This window comes from Urocitellus parryii, assembly GCF_045843805.1.
Source record: "Urocitellus parryii isolate mUroPar1 chromosome 13 unlocalized genomic scaffold, mUroPar1.hap1 SUPER_13_unloc_10, whole genome shotgun sequence".
Taxonomy (NCBI): domain Eukaryota; kingdom Metazoa; phylum Chordata; class Mammalia; order Rodentia; family Sciuridae; genus Urocitellus; species Urocitellus parryii.
The window spans coordinates 1747777-1758571 of record NW_027551762.1 but is presented as its reverse complement, the minus strand read 5'-3'; the positions used below and the strand labels follow the sequence as shown (position 1 = coordinate 1758571).

General features: G+C 41.3%; 1 pseudogene; it reads left to right on the top strand.

The window, feature by feature from the left end:
* Positions 1-8335: 8335 nt before the first annotated feature.
* LOC113178181 (transcription factor AP-2 gamma pseudogene) lies at positions 8336-9968 on the top strand (annotated as a pseudogene).
* The last annotated feature ends 827 nt before the right edge of the window (positions 9969-10795 follow it).

Here is a 10795-nt window from a genome sequence, read left to right as displayed (position 1 = left end):
CTGACTCTGAGTTGGGGAGCAGCATGATTTGGTGTGTGGAAAAGGGTTCCTTGACTGTATGTGTCTTCGAAACCACAGCTGCGCCTGTTTTCATGAATTTTACCCTGCAGAATTATGCAATCTTGACAAATCTGAGATGTTACTTTCTCATAATGCAAAAAATACCCTAAATGTTCAATACTTGGATTTCTTCTGAAAACTATCCCTGAGTATGGTGAGTTGTTAAATTTTGCTGATATGCTTGTTTAAGCAGAGTCAGGAGTGTCTTTGGAAATGAGTGCTGCATTGAGCAGTGTCTCCTGATAATCAGAGAGAAGCCTTTTGTCAAGTCTGTCTGTTCTCCTGCCTTCTGCTGTCACTTACTCACCCCACACCCACCTGGAAAATTTAGACCCTCTGGTTCTTATTATGAAATTTTTTTTTCCTTTTTGATAGCAGAGATTGAACCTACTGGGACTTAACCACTGAGCAACATCCCCCACCCTTTTCATTTTTAATTTTGAGACAGGGTCTAGCTAAATTGCTGAGGACCTCATTAAGTTGCTGAGGCTGGCTTTGGAACTTGAGATACTCCTGCCTCAGCTTCCCGAGTCACTGGAATTACAGGCATAAGTCCCAAGTTGGGCTGATAAATTGGTTCTTAAATGCTTTGAGTTCAATATATGTCAGAGTTGAAGTATAACTTAGATTTTAGAAAGTTGTACCAGAGTTCTCCAACTTGTGGTCAGTTTAATTCAGGAAATATTTATCAAATGCCTACTGTGTGCCAGGCAGTATGATGAAAGCTGAGGAAGTGAAGATAAATACTGGTTTTATAAAAATGTGCTAATCCTGTAAGATATATATGTCTATATAAGAAACATTGGTTATAATTTTAGAACACTCTGATTATTTAGAATCTGTTTCTTTTGCCAAATTCATGTTTTTTTTTTCCATGACCAGGTGAGAATAACAACTGGGATGATTATTAAAAGCTGGCTTTCTAAAAGCTGGGTGTGGTGATGTTCTCTTGTGATCCTAGCAACTTGGGAGGCTGAGGCAGGAGTATTGTGGTAGCACCCCCTCTTCCATAGAAAGTATTAATTAAGCTTCTCCAAAAATCTTCACCATAATTGATCTTAGGACTATCAGCAAAAGCATCTCTACGAAAGAGTTCAATGAAGTTAAACTTACTATTTCCTGTTGCTCTGTCTTACTTGGCCACTGCCTGGAAGAGATCGGTGCTCCAGGTGCTGAATATCCCTTTACTAGTTTTTCACAAAAATTTATGGACTATCTAATATAAATAACAACATATATAATAGTTTGTAGAAGTGTGCTTGCAAATGCAGAGTGTGATAAGAAACAGATTGTTTTGATTAGGCCCCTGACCTTGAGCTGCAACTTCACAGAGATGTTTACATTTCAAACATAAGAGAAGGGGTTACTAATTGGGCTCCATGGTAACAGCTGGCAGGGGGAGGGAAGAAAAGGGAGAAGCTCTCCCCTTTTCAGATGTTGTCCTTGAAGGGTTAATTTGCCTAGAACAGTGAAAGAAAAAGTTGCTTTTGTGTGAACTTTTGCAGACTGTGAACTTCTGAGCCCCTCTCCTTACACTTTGGGTATAAAGTTCTGAAATTGCCTGAACTAGGGATTTATTGATTAATTAATTGATTACAAGCAAACTGTGCCCTCTGAACCTGGCTGCAGCCAAATAAAACTGTTTCCTGCTATTTTCGGTGCCTTGCCCCAATTGTCTCCTGAAGCAGTATCACAAGTTCCAAGGCCAGCCTCAGCACTTAGTGAGGCCCTAAGCTACTTAGTAACTTAGACCTTGTCTCAAAATAAGAAATAAAAAGTGCTAGGGTCATGGCTCAGTGGTTGAGTACCTCTAGGTTCAATTCCTGCTACCAAAAAAAAAAAAAAAAAAAGGCTTTCTGGCAGGTCTAAATCATTTTCTTTTTAGGGCACCAAGCAGAATAGTCAGTAAGAACTAGGAACATTTCTTCAAACAGAGTTTCAGTTCCATAAAGGTTCTGTAGATTTTTGTACAATTTTAAAACCATGAAGCAACAGGCTTGATTCTTTCTGTTGCTCGACCCAATAGGCTCTTACCACACAGCTGGAAAAACAACTCCATAACCATGTCAGCTGATTCAAGTGAAGTTTTCATGTTTTCTTTTTTTTTTTTTTCTGTAAAGTGGTTTAAATCAGAGCCTTCATTTTTAACTGAATTAATAGGTTTGTACATAAAGAGGAAGCCTTTTTCAGGTTTTGTGTGTTCTCCCAGATTTTCTGGGAGTTCAAAACCAGATATTACACAAGAAACTCTTTTTAGTAGCAAGTACCTGTCCAACTAAATGTCCTCTGCTATTAGAATTTCAGTATTTGGAAGACACTAATTTTATAATTCAATCTTTTTATAATAATGATGTAAGGCTTTTCACAAATACTGTGATCTAAAAACACTATTATTTTGTTTTCATTTATACCAAATGCAGCTTAATAATAGTTTAAATTGATGGGTACTTATTTACTGTATTGCAACCCTAAGTTGAATGGAAATTGTTCTTGAAATGTTACCACTAGATTTACACTTACAAGTGAATTTTCAAACAGTGAGGAATAATTTTACAGGCAACATTAGTGATCTATGACACATCTGTGAGTTAATGTAATGGGCATAAAGCAAACCCATGAAATACTTCATGAATATATTGTTATAATAGGAAAAAAAGAGTGCAGAAGTAAAAACAAAAGAGCTTAAATTAGGATGCAGCTACTGGCTAGACATAATCCCTCTGTATGTGTAAAATAAATAAATTAAGCAGTGTGCCTTTTCTTTGTTCTATCAAAGATATATCCATGTTCCTTTTAACAGAAAGCACAAAAGATAGCAAATCACCCCTGTTCTCCCCCATTTTCATATTAGGCTGGGCTTTGAGGGTCAAGGAGTTAAGCAGTACGGAAGAGCTGTTGAAGCTCATGGGATGCAAAATGGTGCCAGACATACACCCAGGTAGGGTGGTTGCTGACAGGGAAAAAGTGGGACCATTGCTGACATGTTTAGTGGCAAATGAGGGCACAGGTAGATGTGGATGAGGTGGGGTTAGGGAATTAGGCATTCAGGGATTCTGCATGCCAAATTTCTGAGCTTGTAATGCACTGTAGGTTTTAAGAGGAATCTACATTCTCTCCACTGTATATATTTGGGGGTTAAAAATGGTCTAGTACTCCAGTACACTTGGTAAAGTTCATAACTAGGTATAAGCTAGCAAAGACACTATGGGAATCTGCATGATGATGGATTAAGGGCCAGTCATGTGGGGTGAGTACAACCTGGGAAGAGTGAGTACAAACTCGGGAAGGGTGAGTAGGTGGACCCTGATGTTCACAAATTCTTAGAGGTCTTAATGTGTCACTAGGCACTAGAATGGGGAATCCTGGATCCAAAGAAAAGTTCCAGACTTTACTCTTATGGACAGAAAAACAATCCTAGATATTTATAGGTTCTTTGAATCCAGACATTGTCCCAAGTCTAGAGTCAGAGTGGAGTCTGCAGGTCTTGAGCATTGGCACTTCCTGACATTCCAACAGTTAATGTGGAAGGACCAAATAGAGTCAAAATCCTCCTCCAGGGAAGTTTTATACATTCTCTTTTACAGTTCAGGGAATAGGTTCCATTATGATGTGTTGAAGAATGAAATATATATTCTCCTTTGAAGAATATTTAATGTAGCTCAGAAGATAATTCATCCCCAAAAGATGTCATTTATATACAGTTTATTATGCATAGAATTTGGAAAGTGATGAAGAAAGTAAGAACAAATGTATTCCCAAGGGGCTGTAGTTAACCAAAGAAGTGTGAAGTTGTTTTTCATTTGAGGGAAAAGGATAGATTAAATAGTTTTAGTAAGAGGTAAAGGGCCTAGAAAACTGTCATATTGTTCATTTCAATTGGGAGGAGTGAGTCAGTTATATTTTGCCCAACTGCAAGAGGCTCCAGATTTCTAAATTTATGTAAATAAATGTATATAATTTTGTATGTGTGTATACTTGTCAGCTTTGTGTTGCTGTGATCAAAAGACCTGACAAGAACAACTTAGAAGAGGAAAAGTTTATTTTGGGCTCAAAGTTTCAGAGGTCAACAGTCAGCCTCATTCATTCATTGCTGTAGGCCTGAGGTGAGGCAGGACATTGCCATGGAAGAAGGGTGTGGCAGAGGAAAGTTGTTTACCTCACATTAGAGGGGTAGCAGACAGACATCAAGGGGCCAGGACAAAAATATAATTCCCAAGGGCTTGCTCCAGTGACTTGCTTATTTCCGTGGTGCCCCACCTGCTGATAGTTACCACCCAGTAATCTATTTAAGTCATTAGTCCTTCAAATAGATTAACCTACCAATTAGGTTAATCACTTCACCTATGAACATTCCTTCATTGTACGTGAACTTTTGGGGGGTAGCTCATATCCAATCCATAAGAATGAGTGTGTCTTAAGTTTTAAAATTAGAAGCTGAAGTATTATTTTATTATCTCAGTGTAAGGTTGTTATTATGGTATGACAAACAACAGGCTATTGATTAAAGTGGCTTTTTGATATGGTTTAATTGTTTCATAAATATGAATTTGTTGCATCAGACAGCCTAGGAGGATATCCCTAGCAATCTGATCTGAATCAGTGTCAATTGTTCACTGTGTCAATTTATGATGTGTTTAGTTTTTCTATAAAACATATCACAACTAAATTTTTTTCTTTTGTGGTGCTAGAGATGGAACCCATCATCTTGCTCATGCTGGATAAACACTCTACCACTTACCTATGCCCCAGCCCAATTCTTCAGCTTCTTTTAGAAATACAACCTTGAGGAATAAGTGCATTCAAAAGTTGAGATAATTTTGCAGAATCATTCTCATGTATATGGGTGGCTATTATGCAGAGAAATAAATTTGATTTGGCCTAACTACAGTATTTTCTTTTCTCTATGTTCATTCTTATAAGCTTATTATTTGTCTTCAGCTTGTTTTCACCTAAGTTATAGTTCTTCACAATTGTTTTATTATCTCACCTGTGAAAAGAATTTCTTTGAATAATTTTTTTTAGCTTTGAAGGATTTCAAGATTTATCTGTTTCTTATAGACATATTATTTATCAGATTATTTATAAGAATAATATTCAGTTAATGAAAATGCATATTTTATAATGATGTCAGATAATCAAAATGACATTTGATCCTACCAACTTTTGCTCCAGGCATCATAGTATAAAAGAAAGAACAGTTCATATTGACAACAGCAAGGAGTGAAGATTTCTGAGGGTATTTGAGACTTCACCTTGTGTGTATGTCAATTAGCTGCAAGATGCAGAAGTGCAGGCACTGCACTGTCCCAGTACACAGGTAGAGAGATGCTTCTGTCCCAAGGCCTCACAGGAGGTGGGCACTGTGGGAGGTCACTCTGAATGATTTGTGTTCTCTGTTCCTGAGCAGAGAGGCTTTGACCACCATCTAGTAGTGACCTGATATTGCCCTGGTCCCGGAAGTTGAGGATGTGTCTTCAGACATAGGCATGTCGCCCTGAAGCCCCTTGGGTAGAATTACACTCACCTGTCCTTTGTAACCCTTGCTTTCCCTTGCTCTCCCAGTTGGGGAGCTTGAGGCTGAGAGTGGTGGAGCCATCCTGAAGCTTGTTTAAAGGTAGAATGTGTGTCTGTGTTTTATTTGGTGTCCCTGGAAATTCACATGAGCAACCTTAAATTCAGCTGCCCGCGTGGGTCAGGGGCAGCAGGGCACCTTGTTTTGATCATATGATTTCACAGGTTACCTCAGGAATCAACTGGAATAGCTGATTCTAAGGCCTTCCAGTAAGGGTTATAAAGAAAATGATCATTTTTAAAAAAGTATTAAATTGTTCTTCCCAAGAAAAGATGATATTATAAAAGTTGTAACTTATTTTTTTCTTTTTAAAAATATTACTATTATTGTTATTATTATTGATACCATGAATTGAACCCAGGGGCACTTAACCACTGAACCACATCTCCAGCCTTTTTTTTTTTTTTTTAGAGACAGAGTCTTGATAAGAGGCTTAAGGTCTTGCTAAGTTTCTGAAGCTGGCTTTGAACTCATGATCCTTCTGCCTCAGCCTGCTGAGCTGCTGGCATGCACTACTGTGCCCAGTCTTTTTTTTTTTCTTTTTCTTCTTAATTGCTGCAGTGTGGCTGGGCACAAAATCACCGAGCCACCACAAAACCTTGTAGATTCAAACAGCAACTCTTTATTCCCAAACTCTCACCGACACTCTACCACACTTCCCGTGAACACCCTGCCTTCACCCGGCTCTGCGCGCCAATTCTCTCAGAACCCTGTAAGAACTCAACCCCGGGGGAACTTCAAAGGAGCGGGAGCCTGAGGCAGCAGGATACGTCTGAATCCCAGCAGGATCCGCCCTAATCCTGGAGCTGCCCTATTCCAAGCAGGATCCACCCTAAACCTGGAGCCACCCTAATCCCTGAGCAGGGTCATCTTTCAACCCAAAATGCCATGTGTCATTCCTACTTGGCTATGGCTCTCAGCATCTCCCCCCTTCTGTTTAATTAAACAACAAGCAATATGGTTTAGGGACCGTGCCTGTTAGGTTGTCCAATACAACACTTAATAATAAGCTTTGGGGTATGAATGAATGTGTTGTTTGGCACTGTGAATTCCTCCCCCCCCACTCTTGTATATCAAATTGGATGTGGAGGCTACAACAATTATAAGTACTCACTACCTGAGGAAATTGTCCTCACAGGATTATTTGTAGGGTCTTAATATGTGATAACTTGTTTCACCATAAAGAAAATAACACAAATGCTTTTTATCCTAGCAGCTACCCTGTTGGTTGTGTGATCTCCATTGTATAGATGAGAAGGCTGAGGCAGAGGAACATCCCAAGATTAGTCAACTAGTGCATGCTCCCTGAATGCTCTGCTTCTCAAATCTGTGCTTTGTTCTCAGCAAGCTAAAGTTTGTGTTTGGGGAGGGGGGGAGGGAGACACCATAGTGGTGAGAAAAAAATGTGAGCAGAGGTGACTACAGGGAAAGCCATGGGTCATGATGGTCAGTGGACACTCATAAAAGGAAGACCTGCTGGGGCCCAGCTGGGAAAGGGAGCAGGACCTCATGTTAAGCAGTTCATGGGTTAATCCTCACTTTCCCCCCACCAATGGGGGAACCCCTTTGCATACAATATGAATGAATCTGACTGGACTGCTAAATTTGTTGCATTGGAGAAATTGCCATGGTAACACTCCAGGTAGCAAAGTCTGAACAGAATTCATTGAAATGCTCATAATATCCCAATAACATAATGCTCCAGTAACATCCCAACCACTTTGGGGGCTTCTTAACCTTTTTTTTTTGTGTGTGTGTGTGTGTGTGCCAAGAACAAATCCATTCTGCAGTTTGCTGAAGTCAATGAGCACCTTCTCAGAGTAATGTTAGTAGATGCAGAACATTTGCAACTGGAATTACAGAGAAAAGCAATTATTAAAGTGCAGTAACGAGGGTACTAGAAATGTTTATATGATAGGCATCCTTGGCTATTAATTAGCATGTAAAAGAACAAAATCTGGTGGTGAACTTAATAACTACTGCTACTTTGAAGAGACGAGAGACACAAACATTTCCAACCATGCAGTGATTACCAAAAAAATATCTGTAATGTATATTGGTAACAAATGCACAGGGCATGCTGAACCTATGTGGCCTATCTACTTCCGTCATTGAAGCAAATGTTGAGTTTAGTTAGAGGTTAGTGAAAACAAAGATGTAATTGTCTTCTACTCATGTTTGCATAGCTCCTTCCCTTCATTCCCCTGGATTAAGAACCCGGAGCCATGTGGGGCACTCCTTCAAGTCTCATGAACAACTTCCTGGACTTTCAATTGGGCTTCTAGTGAACCTTTAGCTCAAGTTAGGGAAAATGATATCTTAAAAATATGGAGTCTTTCTGCTTGTGGTTCTTGCAGATTGCATTTAGGTAGCCACCCCCCCCCCCCCCCCGCGCATTTCCCAACACAGTTTTTATAATGATCCCCATAAACACTTGCATAATTTTTTAGGATGCATTCTTAGAAGCCAGTATATTTTGTTACTAGTTGATATTCTCTCTTATTTTGTAAGTATAGAGAGTGTTCCGATATAGCATTAGTTTTTGAATATTGAGCTAATAGCTAAGCAACCATTTTTTTTTTTAATTTTCTATCTATGCAGTCACATCATCTGGAAGTTCTAACAGTTGCTTTTTCTTCTTTCCAGTTTATATGCTCTTCATTTTAAAATTTTCTTCTATTTACTGATAGGACTTTTGGTACAATGATAACAGAAGCAGTGATATCAGTGAGTCGTCTTCCTGATTTTAAAGAAAATCCTTCTAATATGTCCCCATTGAGTCATGTGCTAGTACCAATTTTCAGCAGCAAGTAAGAGCCAACCACTAACTTTTCATGAGTTTTTACAAATCAGTGTTGAAATATAGTCATTATTTAAAATTAAATTATGACTCCAACATTTGCTGGCTGATGAGCGAGCACGTTGGGCATGGTGTTTTTCCGCAAGCTGACTTACCTCTGGAGCACAGGCTTGGACTTATCTGGCTTGGGACACGATGTCCTGAGTTGGTGCTTCTGAGTGCCCTGGAACCGAGCCCTCAGACCTTTGCCACAGGGCTTTGAGGACTCATCCCCGCCCCCACCCTCGCATCTCCCACCTAACCGCCGGGCAGCATCTTTACAGCTCTGCGGCTGCTGTCCCACACTGGAGTTGCTGAATACCAGCCGCCACCATACTTTCCACCGCCCTACCAGCAGTTGGCTTACACTCAGTTGGTGGATCCCTACTCGCATCTGAGCAAAGCCAATCTGCGGCCATTAACAACCGGCACCAGTCTGAGGTCGCCAGCACCCAGCAGCAGATCTGGCCTGGCCGCCAGAGCCAGGAGGGGGGCCGCTCTACCTTTGCACCTAGGGCGCCTGGCCAGCCTGCTTCCCCAACTCTCCAGGATAGAGGGAGGTGCTGAGGGCGCCTGCGGGGATGCTCAGTCCTGCTGTTGCCCCATGCACATGCCCTGGACGCTGCAGGCCTGACAAAGAACCTGGGGCTCCACCACGTGGCTCACCAGATGGAAGAGGTGCAGAACGTCAACCCACACCGGTTTGGGCCTGATCAGACTGTAATTCGCAAAGGTCTCATTTTCCAAGACTAAGAATCCCCTGGGTCTCCCCTGTCAGAAGGAGCTACTGGTAGCCATGATGAATCCCTTGAAGTCTTCTGCTCTGTTCTGGGAAGACTGTCTCTCTTCAGCTCCACATCCAAATATAAGTGACTGTGGCTGCAGTGCAGAGGCGATTGTTACCTTCTGAATGCTTAAATGCCTGGCTGCTGGGAGGTGTTCTCAGAAAAGCAAAGTCCAAAAATGGCTGATCTTTGCAGGAAAAGTTGGACAAGACTGGGCTGAATCTTCCAGCTGGGAGACGGAAAGCTGCTCTTGTATCCCTCCTGACATCCTTGGTGGAAGGAAGAGCTGTTTACTTGGCTTGGGACTTTGCATATGTCTGTGAAGTTGAGTTTCCTAGTAAGCCAGTGGCCGGAATATTTAACCAGGCCTCACCTTGCGGGGTAAAGCAAGATGGAAATGAGGAAGAACAACGATGCAGGCGGCTCAGCATGTGTGTAAAGAATTCACGGAATTCCTCAATCAAGACCAAACACCCAATGGCAACAACAGGTCCTCCCTGGTCTTAGAAACTACAAACAGAACCGTTTATCTCATTTTACCCTGATTACCCATGGGTTTGGTAGCCAGGCCATCTGTGCAGCTGTGTCTGCGGTGCAGAACTACATCAAAGAAGCCTTGACTGTCAAAGACAAATCCTATATGAACCCCAGAGACCAGAGTCCGGCAGATTCTAATAAGACCCTGGAGAAAATGGAGAAGCACAGGAAGTAAAATGGGGTGAGCACAGGGCCAAAGGGAAAGGACAGAGGAATCGGTCTCCACTGGGACAGACTGGAGGTGCTCCTGCTCGGGGAGGAGTTTCTAACCTTCCTTACCCAACTATCCAAAGTCCTCTGTCACTTGAGGCATGCAGGATCTTGACCTGCCCTCCAGGATCCCTGTGGCTTCTCCAGCATTGCAGTGTCTGTCCTTGAACACATGATCCCAAGGTGACAATTACTGGTTTTTGTTTGTTTTTATTTGTTCAGCGTTTATTTTTTGGAACCCCATCCCTCCTTCCTCTGAAAGTGGTGCTACGAGTTTTAGAACCTTCTCATAATTCCCTGGGGCTAACAAGAAGTCATGCGCCTAGGTGTTGAAACTTCAGATTGATGATATTCAGATTATCTACCTACATCAGTGATGGTGCCCTCCAGGAGGCGGCAAAGGCACCATGTCTCTGCAGCCAGTGAGCAGGTGCTACGTTAGTGCAAACCCAGTGCTCAGAGGGGCCTTCTGGTTGTAGGAAACTTGTGGAAACAATGCCTGCTGATATTTCATTTTTCTTTTGTCTCTCTTTTTTTTTAACTTTGAAAGTTAACTCTTTAAATGGGTGACTCTTTGGAATGACATGTTCCTGCAAGGAACTGAAAGTTTTGTTTGCATATTTATTTCAGATCTTGATTTTTCGAGTAAACTTGAAAAGGGTGGGCACTAAGCATCTGCTGATGCCTGTCACCCCTCAAGCCCCTGTGGAGGCTCTGTATTTTGAGAAACAGTGTGTTGAGTGTACAGACTTTATGCATAGTTTAGTGGGATCTGTAAATACTGGTGCACTT